The sequence below is a fragment of the Oncorhynchus nerka genome, linkage group LG28 (assembly GCF_034236695.1).
Source record: "Oncorhynchus nerka isolate Pitt River linkage group LG28, Oner_Uvic_2.0, whole genome shotgun sequence".
Lineage (NCBI taxonomy): Eukaryota > Metazoa > Chordata > Actinopteri > Salmoniformes > Salmonidae > Oncorhynchus > Oncorhynchus nerka.
The window spans coordinates 47,307,979-47,324,825 of NC_088423.1; the positions used below are offsets into that span (position 1 = coordinate 47,307,979).

The 16,847-nt window shown below is 43.6% G+C and overlaps 1 pseudogene; it reads right to left on the reverse strand.

Annotated features, from left to right (window-relative positions):
• Nucleotides 1-460: 460 nt before the first annotated feature.
• Nucleotides 461-12,213, reverse strand: LOC115112726 (cytochrome c oxidase subunit 7A-related protein, mitochondrial-like; annotated as a pseudogene).
• Between the last annotated feature and the right edge of the window lie 4,634 nt (nt 12,214-16,847).

Sequence of the window (16,847 nt, forward strand, 5' to 3'; positions counted from 1 at the left end):
TTTAAATCTTTATGTTTGAAGCCTGAAATGTGGCAAAAGGTCGCAAAGTTCAAGGGGGCCGAATACTTTCGCAAGGCACTGTAGATACAGAAGAGTATGATGGAAAGGTCTAGCTGGCTATTGTACCGATTGTAAAAATCAAGAATAAAGCAAAGATCGATCAACAAGATCTCTGCTCTACCTTGATACCGCCCATTAGTCAAGGTCTTGTAAAATATTACATTTTGAGTATAAAAAGACTCACATATACATTTCTAATTGTGCTGAAGTGACTTGGAGAATAGAAATCTATGACATGGTAAATAAATTACCAGTTGAACAAGGATGTCCAAGTAGCATTCAAAGTCATAGATCCTGCTATGAGGAATATCCCATTTCAAGGTCAGCTATTCCTAGAATAGTTAGATAGCCCTTCATTGAGTTACCAGATAAAAAAAAAAAACTTTTTTTTTTAATCATGTTTTACAAACAAAATGTTCTTTATTATCCCCAAGACAAAATTATGACTTGTCGGATATTCTTTGCAATCCACTATGCATGCACTCTCTTTTTACAGAACATTGTCAGTTAGGACACAGCCTAAATGACAACTCATAACCTCTGTACCATAACATAGGGACTTGGGGGGGTGTTCAGAGTATATTACAGACACACTAATGATCACACAACCTGAAGTACCACCCAATTTCTAGCTTTGAAAGGTGCTAGCCCTGTCCACTCTCATCCAAACAAGAGAACCTAAATTCATACATGAGACCCCCAAATCCTTTCCAAACACATACATGTGTGCTGACAGAAAACATGGTCAGACTGATGTTATGTTTAGATTGTTGATCAGCAGTTGTAGTTATTGAACCACTGAAATGATACTGGTTGTATAGGAAACGTACAGAAATGTCAGTAGAGATACACATGTACAACTTGCACAAGCACACATACACAGAGCCAGTAAGATGGGCCAGCAGTAGTGATATACTAGATTTCTCTTCCATTTTACAAATGAGAGATTATTTGTGTCTGATGAAATCTTGCAGAAGGGAACCCTAACATGAAACTAGGCAATAAATAAGACATGGATGGGTAATATATACCTTGGAGGGGTAAAGCAATCCCTTTCCTTGACTGACCGTGAGCATAATCATTATCCACATTATTGCTCCTAATCTGAATCATATAAAATCCTGCTGGACCCTTGAAGAGGAGGAAGCTGATCACTTCCGAGGCTGGGCAGCGATGTAGAGAGCCATCAGGCAGTAGAGGGTCCCACCGATGGTCAGGGACATGGTAGTCCTGTACAGCATCTTGTCCATCAGGCCTCCCTTCAGGTGCACCGGGATACCATCAGACTTCTGCAATGTAGACAGTACAAAGAGAATGAGATATTTGAAAGGAATTCCCAACTCGAAATCCTGAGACATGTCATTGTTTATTTAAGTCCAAACTTTATCACTGCTCACAACTTCTCTGCAGGGACAGAGAAGGAGTGTATAACTTTCTAGCAGTAGGATTTTAACTTTATCAGTGCAAGTACATTTTGGCAGTGAAATTTCATGGTTATCAAAGTAAATTACCACAGGAGTGTATCATCGTTGTATCTTCGAACCAAACAAACCAAGGTCAAGTAGGGAAAACTGCCACACAAGCTTAACAATTTTTCATTAAAACCCCAATGACCCTAGGAAGCCGATAACATATAAAACTGGGTCTAGGTCAAAAAGGTTAGAGAAGTTTGTCTGTACCTAGAAGAGTTTCTGTAGGTCAGGGACTTTGTTGTGTCCCAGGTACTCCACCATGTTCCCTGCCTCTGACACATATTTGGTGGGTGTGGCAAAGATCATTGGGGGAGCCTCCGTGGGCACTGTTATCCTCAATCCCTGGAGAGGCAACACAACTTTAGATTGAATACCACATGACCCAAATATAGCTACTATCACACCATGTAATATGCATTCAAACAATAGTTACTCACTAGACATAGTCCACAAAACCCAGTTGCAGTGGTGGAAAAAGTTGGTCATACTTGAGTAAAAGTAAAGATACCTTAATAGAAAATGACCCCAGTAAAATGAAAGTATAAAACATAAATGTAAATTCTACAATGTACTTAAGTATCAAAAGTAAAAGTATAAATAACTAAATTCATTAAATCAAAGCAAAGCACATTTTCTCGTTTTTAATTTACAATAGCCAGGGGCAAGCTACAACTCAGAGATAATTTACAAACTAAACATGTGTTTAGTGAGTAAGCCAGATCAGAGGCAGTAGGGATGACCAGGGATGCCCTCTTGATAAGTGTGTGAATTAGACCATGTTCCTGTCCCTGCTAAGCATTGAAAATGGAACTAGTACTGTAGGTGTCTGGGATAATGTATAGTAAAAAGTACATACTTTTCTTTAGCAACGTAGTGAAGAAAAATGTAAAGTTGTCAAAAAAATAAAATAGTAAAGTACAGATACCCCCCAAAACGACTTTGGTACTTTTAAAGTATTTTTTACTGAAGTACTTTATTCCAATGCCAAGCTTGTGTATAACGTTAATAAGTGAATGTAAACCCACTGACTGATAAACGTCAACATGTATCAGGACGTGTGAGTGGGGCTAACGTTAACTTTATAGACTATAGTTATGTTTAGTAGTTCATCTACCGCTGATAATCTAGAACGTCTCTGCAACAAAAACGCAGCTAGTAAGCTAACGTTACAGTGTTAACCGCAACAGCTTGCTAGATAAAGCTGTGTTAGCAAAGAGCCTAGTTAGTTATCTTTATCAGTCGAGTCGCCTTAACCAACCACAACAAGCTACCCGGTTAATTGTTATAAAACAATATAATTGTTTGTTGTTGCCATGTTGTGTAAATCCATACATAGCTACATGTGTTGCCAAATTGAAACCGTGGAAATTGGCTAACATGCTAAAGTCAGGTGGTCAACAACGTGACGGTCACTCCTGCACTTCTACATCTTTGGCTGCCTGCTAGACATGCTTTCAGTTCTCACCTGAGGGTTGTCAACACTCGGTGCCGATTGGATAAGTCTTTGTGCTTGTAGTACATTTTACTTGGCTAACTAAACAAAAATAACATACACGAAAAAGGTCGAATCACCGACTTCTCCTCGTTGGTCACTCGGAATAAGGACCCCGAAATGACGATACAGGTTGGCTGGCTCAATTGTTCCTGATTAGAGGGTGCGTTCGAAAATTCACTATGGCTATCTACTCCGATTTCAGAGCACTCTCGTCTGAGTGTGCAAGATCGCAGAATAACCGATGAATTGAGAAACGCGCCAAAAAACGCTGAATCTGACAGGTGTCAAGTAAACGTAGGCAAAACAAGTAAGTATGTTGTTGCCAGCAGCACAGTTAAAGCCACTAACGCTGTAGATAACAAGTACAATGGCCAGAGTGAGGTTCTCTCATTTGTGTCTGGGAGTAGCTAGAAAGCTGGCCAACTTTAGCCAGTTAGCTAGTTTGACTGCTTTTGTGAGATCAGAACGCTCGGATCAACCCTACTCTTCAGCCAGAGCTGAATGCTCTGAGAGCAAAACGTTCTGAATTTACAAAAGACACACAGCCCACTCTGACACACTGGAGGCAATTACGAACGCACCCATAACAAATTACATATAGAGCCTCTAAATTACATAGAACCTCGATATGTAATTTGTTATGGGTGCGTTCAAAATTGCCTCCAGTGTGTCAAAGTGGGCTGTGCGTTATTCCTCTTCTTCTATGGTATAATGGCAGGCCACAAACAAACCATTAATGTGCGTTCTGCCACCTATTGTGCTGGAGTGTGCGATCAATCATGGTTTGCCTAATTCTATACTACTAAGAATTAATAAACAAGTACATCCCTTCTAACTTCTAACAACCCCCCCAACTCTATCCAACCGCTTCAAATTGTCCCTCTATCATGATGCGACAATCCATCCTTAGGATTATTCAACTTTTAAAACATCATGTAGACTGTCATTTGTTACCCCTAAAACTGTAACTGTTACTATGTTCAACCTGGTTTTTCTGCTTTCCACATTCTGAGTCGTGATGGTAACCTTTCCAATGAAAGCTATGAAGTAAAGTTTACTTACTATCAAAGTGTCCTTTGACACAACACATTTCTGGAAGCAAGGTTTCTGAACAGGCTTCGAAACCATGGCATGACAATTAGAAGCACTAATGATTATATCTGGGCCTCTCTAGCCCCATTCTCTGAACATTTTCTTTAAAGGGAAACTACATATTTTTTTCAACTTCATCATCTCCAGCACCACAACATCAACATATGTAAAAATGGTGTGTTTTATGTTTTGTAGTAAAAAAGATAGAGGAAGATACAGTGCCTTGCGAAAGTATTTGGCCCCCTTGAACTTTGCGACCTTTTGCCACTTTTCAGGCTTCAAACATAAAGATATAAAACTGTATTTTTTTTGTGAAGAATCAACAACAAGTGGGACACAATCATGAAGTGGAACGACATTTATTGGATATTTCAAACTTTTTTTAACAAATCAAAAACTGAAAAATTGGGCGTGCAAAATTATTCAGCCCCTTTACTTTCAGTGCAGTAAAAGCAACACAGCTCATCACCCTGAACACACCATCCCCACTGTCAAATATGGTGGTGGCAGCATCATGGTTTGGGCCTGCTTTTCTTCAGCAGGGACAGGGAAGATGGTTAAAATGAATGGGAAGATGGATGGAGCCAAATACAGGACCATTCTGGAAGAAAACCTGATGGAGTCTGCAAAAGACCTGAGACTGGGACGGAGATTTGTCTTCCAACAAGACAATGATCCAAAACATAAAGCAAAATCTACAATGGAATGGTTCAAAAATAAACATATCCAGGTGTTAGAATGGCCAAGTCAAAGTCCAGACCTGAATCCAATCGAGAATCTGTGGAAAGAACTGAAAACTGCTGTTCACAAATGCTCTCCATCCAACCTCACTGAGCTCGAGCTGTTTTGCAAGGAGGAATGGGAAAAAAATTCAGTCTCTCGATGTGCAAAACTGATAGAGACATACCCCAAGCGACTTACAGCTGTAATCGCAGCAAAGGTGGCGCTACAAAGTATTAACTTAAGGGGGCCGAATAATTTTGCACGCCCAATTTTTCAGTTTTTGATTTGTTTAAAAAGTTTGAAATATCCAATAAATGATTCATGATTGTGTCCCACTTGTTGTTGATTCTTCACAAAAAATACAGTTTTATATCTTTATGTTTGAAGCCTGAAATGTGGCAAAAGGTCGCAAAGTTCAAGGGGGCCGAATACTTTCGCAAGGCACTGTATGTGTTTCCAATGACATCAGTGTTCATCGTGCTTTTTGTTGTAATTTTACCAATTTTTTTTCTCCCAAATTTCATGATATCCAATTGCTGGTTACGATCTTGTCTCATTGCGGCAACTCCGCAATTGGCTCAGGAGAGGCGAAGGTCGAGACATCCTCTGAAACATGACCGGCCAAGCTGTGCTGCTTCTTAATACAATGCTCGCTTAACCCTGATGGAAACACAGTTCAACTGAAGACAAAAGTCAACTTGCAGGCGCCCGGCCCACCACAAGGAGTCGCTAGAGCATGATGAGCCAAGGAAAGCCCCCCAGCCAAACCCTCCCCTAACCTGGACAGCGGTGGGCTAATTGTGCATTGCCCTATGGGGCTCCTGGCCACGGCCGGCTGTGATACAGTCTGGGTTCAAACCCCAGGCTGTAGTGGAGCCACAGCATTGCGATGCAGTGTTTTAGACCGCTGCACAACTCATGCGAGCTGCAGTGTATGATTTTGACCAATTGGGAGTAGGCATTGCCTAATGATTGTCTACGATGTCATTGGAAACACTTACGTATCTTCCTGTATCTTTTTAACTATAAAACATAGAACCGTGCCATTTTCACATATGTTGATGTTGGGGTGGTGCTGGAGATTATAAATATGAAGTAGAACCATTTTGAAAGTTCACTTTAAAGGGAAATTTCACCCTGGTTCTGCCACAGCATGAAGTCACTATATTAGCAACGTTACGTCCAAACCACAAGTTAGAACGGGTGCATTTTAATTTCACTGGTAGAATCGGGAAGTTTTGACTTTCAGTGTATTCGGCTGTTCATAGTGAACCACAAAGTCCAACAAATGCAGATACCACCCTGCTAGGTAGATGGGGCGGGCCTACGAACTTGGATAATTGTTTACTTTGAATGACAAACACACATTCATCTCAGAACTTCTCTAGGCAATGTGTGTCATCATACCCGTGTGGTGTTGGGTGTCTGGCTGTGCTAATTACAAACAAGCGCAAAAAAATTAGCGATCTTCCACTGTTTTACCTAGCAGAGATTTACCCCGATGCTGCCAGTGGCTTGCAGCTATCAAGAATGATGCTTACAGTGACCAAAGATTATCAGAAAGAATCCATTTCGATGACAGCTAAGAAGTGATGCGATACCATCGTTTTTTTCCCTTCACAACAAAACAGAAGATTCTCAATTAGAGGTAATGTAACGTTAGCTAGCATGCTAGCCTAGCCTAGCTGGACTAGGTAAATTAGATAGCTAACATTACAGGCCTGTATTGAACTCTGAAAGCCATCAGCTAAATCATATAGCTAACTTTTGGATAGACACTGTCAATCAGTGCCATGGTAGTCACTGCTACACTGGTAACTTCAGCAGAGTGAACATGTTTGTTTGTTCGTTCTTTGACTAACGTTAACTAAGGTTAGCAAATAAGTGTAGCTCAATCTGGTAGCCATCTATTCCACCCTTGTCTGGAAAACATTCCATTACTAAAAATAGAGTTGTCGATATAGCTAACTCACTCTGTTTGTGTGTTGGTAGCAATGATGAAGAGGAACTGCTAGCAGACTGCTTGACTGCGAAGACAACAGCGCAACATTTAGGCAGTACTGGGGAACAAATATCAGTTCTGATAAGTTAAAACTCTAGTCTCATCTTGACATATAAATCCTTGTTTAATCTTGTGCTAAATGTGCTTGCAGCTGAGGCAACCACTGGGGTGAATAAGCTTGGTTTGAGCTTTTTCTAGCCGTCCGTTTGAGTTTTACTCTGTTAGGTTCTGAACAAACAGTTGGCGTTGATGGCAGGATTCACCACGATTTAGAGTCCAAATCAGTGGAGCAAGAGCCGGCCCCAAAAACAAGGTAGGCACAGTTCCGACACCTGTTACCACTCATTCTGTTGTAGGATGAATACAAATGATAGGATACAGACCTAGAAAGCCTGAGCTTATTCAGAAGTCCCATTGTGTTACAACCAGTCGTAGATGTATGGTATAGGGTAAGTCCCAGAAGTTAAGCCCGAGCTGGGTGATCCTAGGAGGTAAATCCCGAGTGGGGTTGGATCTCTGGTAGAACCGTAGGGGGGAGGGGTGAAAGCCCCTCCCCCTAAATTGTCATGCTTGTGTACTAGCACGGTAACTTGAAGAGAAGTAGCCCATGTAGAAGGACAAAGGAAGGATGTGCATACGGTGTAGAATAGGAGATATCCGAGGATATCTGTGTTTAAAGATGAAACATTGTCAGTGAGTGGGAATGTGGATGGGCAATAGAAGGTTTATGCCCTATTGGGACAGGGAACCGTGACAAATTATGTGGAAATAGGAAGAGAACTGTGAGTAATTCTCATAACGTGTGTTGTCAACAACAGTGATATTTGAAGCGTGACACTGGTATAAGACATTAGGTCTCCCGTATTCTCCAGTAGTAAATTGGCAGATGCTTCAGTATGGTTTTTATTGATAGAAGGTATCAGGTCCCGTGACCAAATTATTAGGCACCTGTACCTTAACTACTCTCCGGGAGGTAGGTATCACCACCTGAAAAAAAGTTACAATTGGCGTGTATTAGAGGCGTGGGTGAGGAAATCTAAATACCTTGGACACCGTCGGGAGGAGCTGAATAATAACTATTGAAATCAAATCAAATTGTATTTGTCACATGCGCCGGATACAGTGAAATACTTACTTACAAGCCCTTAACCAACAATGCAGTTTAAAGAAAAATACACAAAAAAAGGTTTGAAATAAAAATAACAAATCATTAAAGAGCAGCAGTAAAATAACAATAGCGAGGATATATACAGGGGGTACCGGCGGTAGAGAGTCAATTTGCGGGGGCACCGGTGTCGAGGTAATTTAGGTAATATCTACAGGTAGGTGGAGTTATTAAAGTGACTATGCATAGATAATAACATAGAGTAGCAGCAGCGTAGAAGAGGGTGGTTAGTGACTTCCGGTCGCCGACAGAGATGGCCGCCTCGCTTCGTGTTCCTAGGAAACTATGCATTTTTTTTTTTTTTTTTACGTGTTATTTCTTACATTATTTCTTACGGCGACCCAAAAAAACAACTTCGTAAAAGAGGGAAACGTAGTGGTCTTCTGGTCAGACTCCGGAGACGGGCTCATCGTGCACCACTCCCCAGTATACTTCTCGCCAATGTCCAGTCTCTTGACAACAAGGTTGATGAAATCCGAGCAAGGGTAGCATTCCAGAGGGACATCAGAGACTGTAACGTTCTTTGCTTCACGGAAACATGGCTCACTGGAGAGACGCTATCGGAGTCGGTGCAGCCAGCTGGTTTCTCCATGCATCGCGCCGACAGAAACAAACATCTTTCTGGTAAGAAGAGGGGCGGTATGCCTTATGGCTAACGAGACGTGGTGTGGTCACAAAAGCATACAGGAACTCAAGTCCTTCTGTTCACCTGATTTAGAATTCCTCACAATCAAATGTCGACCGCATTATCTACCAAGGGAATTCTCTTCGATTATAATCACAGCCGTATATATTCCCCCCCAAGCAGACACATCGATGGCTCTGAACGAACTTTATTTGACTCTTTGCAAACTGGAATCCATACATCCTGAGGCTGCATTCATTGTAGCTGGGGATTTTAACAAGGCTAATCTGAAAACAAGACTCCCTAAATTGTATCAGCATATCGATTGCGCAACCAGGGCTGACAAAACCTTGGATCACTGCAATTCTAACTTCCGCGACGCATATAAGGCCCTGCCCCGCCCTCCTTTCGGAAAAGCTGACCACGACTCCATTTTGTTGATCCCTGCCTACAGAAACTAAAACAAGAAGCTCCCACACTGAGGTCTGTTCAACGCTGGTCCGACCAATCTGATTCCACACTCCAAGACTGCTTCCATCGCGTGGACTGGGATATGTTTCGTATTGCGCCAGACAACAACATTGACGAATACGCTGATTCGGTGTGCGAGTTCATTAGAACGTGCGTTGAAGATGTCATTCCCATAGCAACGATTAAAACATTCCCAAACCAGAAACCGTGGATTGATGGCAGCATTCGCGTGAAACTGAAAGCGCAAACCACTGCTTTTAATCAGGGCAAGGCGACTGGAAATATGACCGAATAATTCCCTCCGCAAGGCAATCAAACAAGCTAAGCGTCAGTATAGAGACAAAGTAGAATCTCAATTCAACGGCTCAGACACAAGAGGTATGTGGCAGGGTCTACAGTCAATCACGCATTACAAAATGAAACGGACCAGGATGTCTCGCTCCCAGGCAAACTAAATAACTTTTTTGCCCGCTTTGAGGACAATACAGTGCCACTGACACGGCCTGCAACCAAAACATGCGGTCTCTCTTTCACTGGAGCCGAGGTGAGTAAAACATTTAAACGAGTTAACCCTCGCAAGGCTGCAGGCCCAGACGGCATCCCCAGCCGCGCCCTCAGAGCATGCGCAGACCAGCTGGCTGGTGTGTTTACGGACATATTCAATCAATCCCTATCCCAGTCTGCTGTTCTCACATGCTTCAAGAGGGCCACCATTGTTCCTGTTCCCAAGAAAGCTAAGGTAACTGAGCTAAACGACTACCGCCCCGTAGCACTTACTTCCGTTATCATGAAGTGCTTTGAGAGACTAGTCAAGGACCATATCACCTCCACCATACCTGACACCCTAGACCCACTCCAATTTGCGTACCGCCCAAATAGGTCCACAGACGATGCAATCTCAACCACACTGCACACTGCCCTAACCCATCTGGAAAAGAGGAATACCTATGTGAGAATGCTGTTCATCGACTACAGCTCGGCATTTAACACCATAGTACCCTCCAAGCTCGTCATCAAGCTGAGTCTCGACCCCGCCCTGTGCAACTGGGTACTGGACTTCCTGACGGGCCGCCACCACGTGGTGAGGGTAGGCAACAACATCTCCACCCCGCTGATCCTCAACACTGGGGCCCCACAAGGGTGCGTTCTGAGCCCTCTCCTGTACTCCCTATTCACCCACGACTGCGTGGCCACGCATGCCTCCAACTCAATCATCAAGTTTGCGGACGACACAACAGTGGTAGGCTTGATTACCAACAATGACGAGACGGCCTACAGGGAGGAAGTGAGGGCCCTCGGAGTGTGGTGTCAGGACAATAACCTCACACTCAACGTCAACAAAACTAAGGAGATGATTGTGGACTTCAGGAAACAGCAGAGGGAACACCCCCCTATCCACATCGATGGAACAGTAGTGGAGAGGGTAGCAAGTTTTAAGTTCCTCGGCATACACATCACAGACAAACTGAATTGGTCCACCCACACAGACAGCATTGTGAAGAAGGCGCAGCAGCGCCTCTTCAACCTCAGGAGGCTGAAGAAATTCGGCTTGTCACCAAAAGCACTCACAAACTTCTACAGATTCACAATCGAGAGCATCCTCACCGCCTGGTACGGCAACTGCTCCGCCCACAACCGTAAGGCTCTCCAGAGGGTAGTGAGGTCTGCACAACGCATCACCGGGGGCAAACTACCTGCCCTCCAGGACACCTACACCATCCGATGTTACAGGAAGGCCATAAAGATCATCAAGGACAACAACCACCCGAGCCACTGCCTGTTCACCCCGCTATCATCCAGAAGGCGAGGTCAGTACAGGTGCATCAAAGCTGGGACCGAGAGACTGAAAAACAGCTTCTATCTCAAGGCCATCAGACTCTTAAACAGCCACCACTAACATTGAGTGGCTGCTGCCAACACACTGACTCAACTCCAGCCACTTTAATAATGGGAATTGATGGGAAATGATGGGAAATATATCACTAGCCACTTTAAGCAATGCTACCTAATATAATGTTTACATACCCTACATTATTCATCTCATATGTATACGTATATACTGTACTCTATATCATCTACTGCATCTTTATGTAATACATGTATCACTAGCCACTTTAACTATGCCACTTTGTTTACATACTCATCTCATATGTATATACTGTACTCAATACCATCTACTGCATCTTGCCTATGCCGCTCTGTACCATCACTCATTCATATATCTTTATGTACATATTATTTTTCCCCTTACACTTGTGTGTATAAGACAGTAGTTTTGGAATTGTTAGTTAGATTACTTGTTGGTTATTACTGCATTGTCGGAACTGGAAGCACAAGCATTTCGCTACACTCGCATTAACATCTGCTAACCATGTGTATGTGACAAATAAAATTTGATTTGTTGGGGAGGCAATGAATATAGTCCGGGTTGCCATTTGATTAGATGTTCAGGAGTCTTATGGCTTGGGGTTAGGAGCTGTTTAGAAGCCTCTTGGACCTAGACTTGGCGCTCCGGTACCGCTTGCCGTGCAGTAGCAGAGAGAAGCAGAGAGGGTCTTTTCACAATCCCCAAGTCCAGAACAGACTATGGGAGGCGCACAGTACTACATAGAGTCATGACTACATGGAACTCTATTCGACATCAGGTAACTGGTGCAAGCAGTAGAATCAGATTTTTTTAAAGAAACATCTTAAGGAGCAGCGAGGACCGTGAAGAGACACACACACGGATTCGAACCAGGGTGTCTGTAGTGCCTTAGACAGCTGCGCCACTCGGGACTGTACTGTTGATGTACTGTTTTATCTTTTGTTTAATTTGTAATGTAAGTTTGTTTGCACCCCAGGAAGATTAGCTACTGCATTGACAGCAGCTAATGGGGATCCCTAATAAATACAAATACAAATGAGTTTGTGAGTTGTACTTTACTTACCTCTTTCTCTCATTTTCCTATTACTTTACACTACAGACCATTCAGGTCCTTGATCCTCATCTTCCCGATCCATTTCATCACAACTATTAGACATATTGATTGGATTCCAGCACAGCTGTTGCTTCTCCAACCATCTCTCCATATCCTCCATCGCCGCATCCTCACTTCTCACCGCCATCACCGTGGGACCAGTCTACAAGAGGTGCATCCCTGAGCGCCTTTCGACTTCGCAGCCTACCTGTCTGAGCTGATGTTCATATGGCAAGGTTAAACCACGAACCGGAGTGGTTAGCTGAAGAGAGGGCTCAGATACTGTAGTAGACCTGCAAACTTGCCTTCTCCAACTGCAAGACATTCCAGGTGTTCCCTTTTTGGGTAGGAATAAGATAGATGTAGTGTAGTCATAATTAAATCAAGTAATGAATAAATCTTATTTAGGTAGAAAGCTACTACAGCATGATTATACTCACTGGCTCTGTCATTTACTATAGAGAATATAATACCCCAAATTATTGGAATCATTGCCCATATTTTATCATCAGCAGGTAATGACCTGAGTGAGTCCTCATATCCTCCTGCAATATGCTGTGAAAGTGACTGGATCAGGGCTCTCCAGCCCTGTTCCTGTAGGTTTTCGCTTCAACCCTAATCTAAAAATCAAATCAAATGTTATTTGTCACATGCACCGAAAACAGGTGTAGATCTTACAGGGAAATGCTTACTTACAAGCCCTTAACCAACAATGCAGTTTTAAGAAAATTACCCCCCAAAAATGTAACAAATAAAAGTGACAAATAATTAAAGGGCAGTAACAAATGTGGTTGAGTTTAATGAGGTTAGTTACAACTATGGTTGGATCAAAAACTTACAGGAGGGTAGATCTTCAGGAATAGGGTTGGAGAGCACTCGACTAGATGTTGCTGGAAGTGGTGTTGGGCGCGTTCGTCTGCCCAGGCCTTGCTGACACATGCCAGATCATACAACGCCGGGATAGGTGTTTTACATATCAGCCAACCACATCATGGCATGTTCTTCTGCCCAGGCATTGCTAATGCCTGCCAGATCATACAACGCCGGGATAGGTATTTTACATATCAGCCAACCACATCATGGCATGTTCTTCTGCCCAGGCATTGCTAATGCCTGCCAGATCATACAATGCCTGGATAGGTATTTTACATATCAGCCAACCACATCATGGTATGTTCCTCTGCCCAGGCATTGCTAATGCCTGCCAGATCATACAACGCCGGGATAGGTATTTTACATATCAGCCAACCACATCATGGCATGTTCTTCTGCCCAGGCATTGCTAATGCCTGCCAGATCATACAATGCCTGGATAGGTATTTTACATATCAGCCAACCACATCATGGTATGTTCCTCTGCCCAGGCATTGCTAATGCCTGCCAGATCATACAACGCCGGGATAGGTATTTTACATATCAGCCAACCACATCATGGCACGTTCCTCTGCCCAGGCATTGCTATTGCCTGCCAGATCATACTGTAGCTCCCTTCAGAGTACACCAAGTGCTCTCTCCATGTGTGGTTCACCCAGAGCCATATCCAGGTCTTTGGCACCCTTGGCACGTTCTTCCTTGGGAATTGTGGCTATAACTTCCTTGCTGTTAGAGATAAACTTGTGCAACCGAAGTTTGCCGATGCTGCAAAGCTCTCTTGCTTCTTTCACCAGCTGGGCCGCTTCAGCTTCAGACGATACGCTCGTCAACCATCATCAACATAAAAGTTCCTTTCTATGAACTGGATAGACTTCTCGCTGAAGCTTCCTCGTCCTTCGGCAGCAAGATGTTTGAGACCATAGTTGGCGCAACCAGGAGATGAAGCTGAGCCGAACAAGTGGACCTTCATACGATACACTGAGGGTTGAGACTCTAGATCTCCGTTCTCCCACCAAAGGAACCGTAGATAATCTTGGTCTTCTGCTTTCACATGAAACTGGTGGAACATGCACTCTACGTCACACATGATTACAACTGGACCCTTACGAAAACGACAAAGGACGCCCAGCAATGTGTTTGTCAACTCTGGACCGATAAGGAGATGATCATTCAAGGACGTCTCTCGAAACTTAGCTGAGCAGTCAAAGACGACTCGTATCTTCCCAGGCTTTTGTGGGTGATAAACTCCATGGTGCGGGATGTACCATGATGGATGCTTGTTAATTTCCTCTTTAGAGACCTTCTCAGCATCTCCACAAGCTATAGTCTCTTCCATGAATGCTGTGTAGTCCTTGTAGTACTGCTTGTCTCTCCTTAGCCTCCTTTCCAGGCACTTGAGTCTGTGAACTGCACATGTTTTATTGTTCGGCAGATTGGGTCTTTCTTCCTTAAACGGCAGCGGCATCTCATGTCCATTGTCCTTACGTCTGATGCCCTCTTTCATTTTCTTCAGGAACCGGATATCCTCTTGAGATATGAGGTCCTCTTCTGCAGCTCTCTCGTTGAAGTCAGATTCAAGCGTCTTGATAATGTCCAGTGTTGTGATTACCTCTCTTACATGTGTTCTACAAACATAGTGTACTTGATTTGTGAGGTTGGAAGAAGATTGAAGGCTTGGCATCACCTGTCTAACGATAACCCGATGACTCACTCCAATAGGGTCGCCATAGTCGATACGTGGATTTCCATAGCCGACTATGCTCCAGCCAAGATCTGTTCTCTGAGCAAAAGGCTGATTTCCCTTACCAGACACAATTTCTCTTGGAAGGAGAGCCTGGGAGCAGCTGTAGCCAATTAAGAGACCGACATCACAGCTCTGTTGAGGAGCAATCTCCTCTGCAATGTGTTCAAGATGAGACCATGCTCTTGCAGTCTCTGGAGTAGGAATATGATCTCTGTTTGCAGGAATAAACTCTCTCGAGTAGGTCGTTGGCAGAGGGATTTTCTTCTCCAAGTAAAACCCTCTAACCTGCAAACCAGACAGCTTCTGGCAGGGCACAATATTATTCCTTGAAGCCATTGTAGAGAGTTTCAGTTGGACTGGCTCCTTCCTTGTATTGAGAGCCTTTGTTGTCTCTTCAAGGATAAAAGTGGTGTCGCTCTGGGTGTCAAGAAGTGCATACACAAGAACTTCACGATCTGGCTCACTTGTGGTTGACACCCATACTGGAATGATTGTGGAGGTGTGAGTGTTAATGTCCCTTACGACTCTGTTAGATATGGCCTCACTTGATGCTCTTGTCCCCTTATCTCGTGGGGGCTCTGTCTTCCTATCCCTCAACCTTTCTTTAGTACGATCTTCGTGCAGGCAGGATGGATGCCTCCTCTGACACGTGTCACAGGTGTTCCTGTTATCACAATCTTTTGATCGATGCCCAGGCCTTAAACAGCCAAAGCACAATTTATTCTCTTGAACAAACTTCTGTCGCTCTGCGGTGGGCTTATCCATGAACTTCCAGCATTTGTGGAGACTGTGACCTGACTTCTCACAGAAGACACAACTAGTAACAATATCTTTCTCATCAGAGTTAGTTGCTAATACCCTTGCTCCAGGGTTTTGAATCCTTGGCGTCTTAAGTTTCCCATCTTCACTTGGGTTCAAAGCATGAAGGGATGTTACAGGATTGCAAGCAATCTTGGCTTCTCTCGTGAGAAACTTCACAAACTGACTGAAGCTAGGAAAGATCTCCGTTTCTTCTAAGATGTCTGTGACCTTTCTATTCCATCTTGAAGTTGGCCAATCTGGAAGTTTAGCGAGGATCTTTTGGTTTTCATTACAGTCATTAAGCACCTCCAGGCCCTTATTCTGAGACATAGCAGCTTCACAGCTGCGAAGAAAGTCTACAAGGTCTCTAAGTTCAAGACTGTCCTTGGATCCTATCGTAGGCCATGCATTGAGCTTATCTCTGAAAGACTTGGCGATGAAGAATTTGTTTCCGTACCTTTCTTCAAGAATGGTCCAAGCAGCATGGTAGGCTGATTCTGTTCCTAACATAAAGTAACTTTCGATGGCTTTCTTGGCAGGCCCACCGACATATTTTCTTAAGTAATATATCTTCTCAGTTGTTGGTATGTTCTTCCTGTCTATCAGAGTCTGAAAAGAGACCTTCCAGTCAGTGTACGAGAGAGGCTCTCCATTGAATGTTACTGGTTCTGGTATGGGGAGGCGGCTTTCACTGATTGATTCCGCTAGTAACCTGAACATGGTCTTGGTGCCATCTTCTTGCTGTGTGCTTGTCACAACATGTTGTGGTGAGAGACTGTGAAATGAGCCACTTCTGTGCATGACTTCTTTCACAGATTTGCAGTTAGAGAGTAGTTCTCTCTTCTCGTCCTCTGAGTTTTCATCTTGCTCATACACTTGCATTCGCGCCTTGGCAGCATTTAGTTTCTTGAGCACTTCTAGGCGCTCTAACTCTCTACGCTTGTCTTCTAGTGTCCTTCGTCTGGCAGCATTTTCTACCTCTAACTTGACTCGCAGCCTAGTTTCTTCTAAGCTGCGTTTCACAGCCTCAGCTTCTTGCTCCGCTGTCCTCTTCTTATCTTCATCTTCGAGTCGCTGAAGCTCTTCTAGTTGGCGTTCTTGCTTAACCATTACTTCTAAAGCTGCTTGGTTAGCAGCAACTTCCGCCGCAGCCTCTTGTCTCTTGACAGATGACACGCTTGAGCGTCTGGAGTTGACCTTTGAGTTGCTTTGAGACTGGGAGGAAGCACTTGAGGGCTGATAGTTGAGACTTGACTTATGTGAGAGTTCGGACATGCACAAGGAATTGCTGTCCTTCCAGTGCAACTCTATCTGGTTACTTTGACCTTCTTCCCTGCCTTTTAAATGACACCTTACAGTCTTGA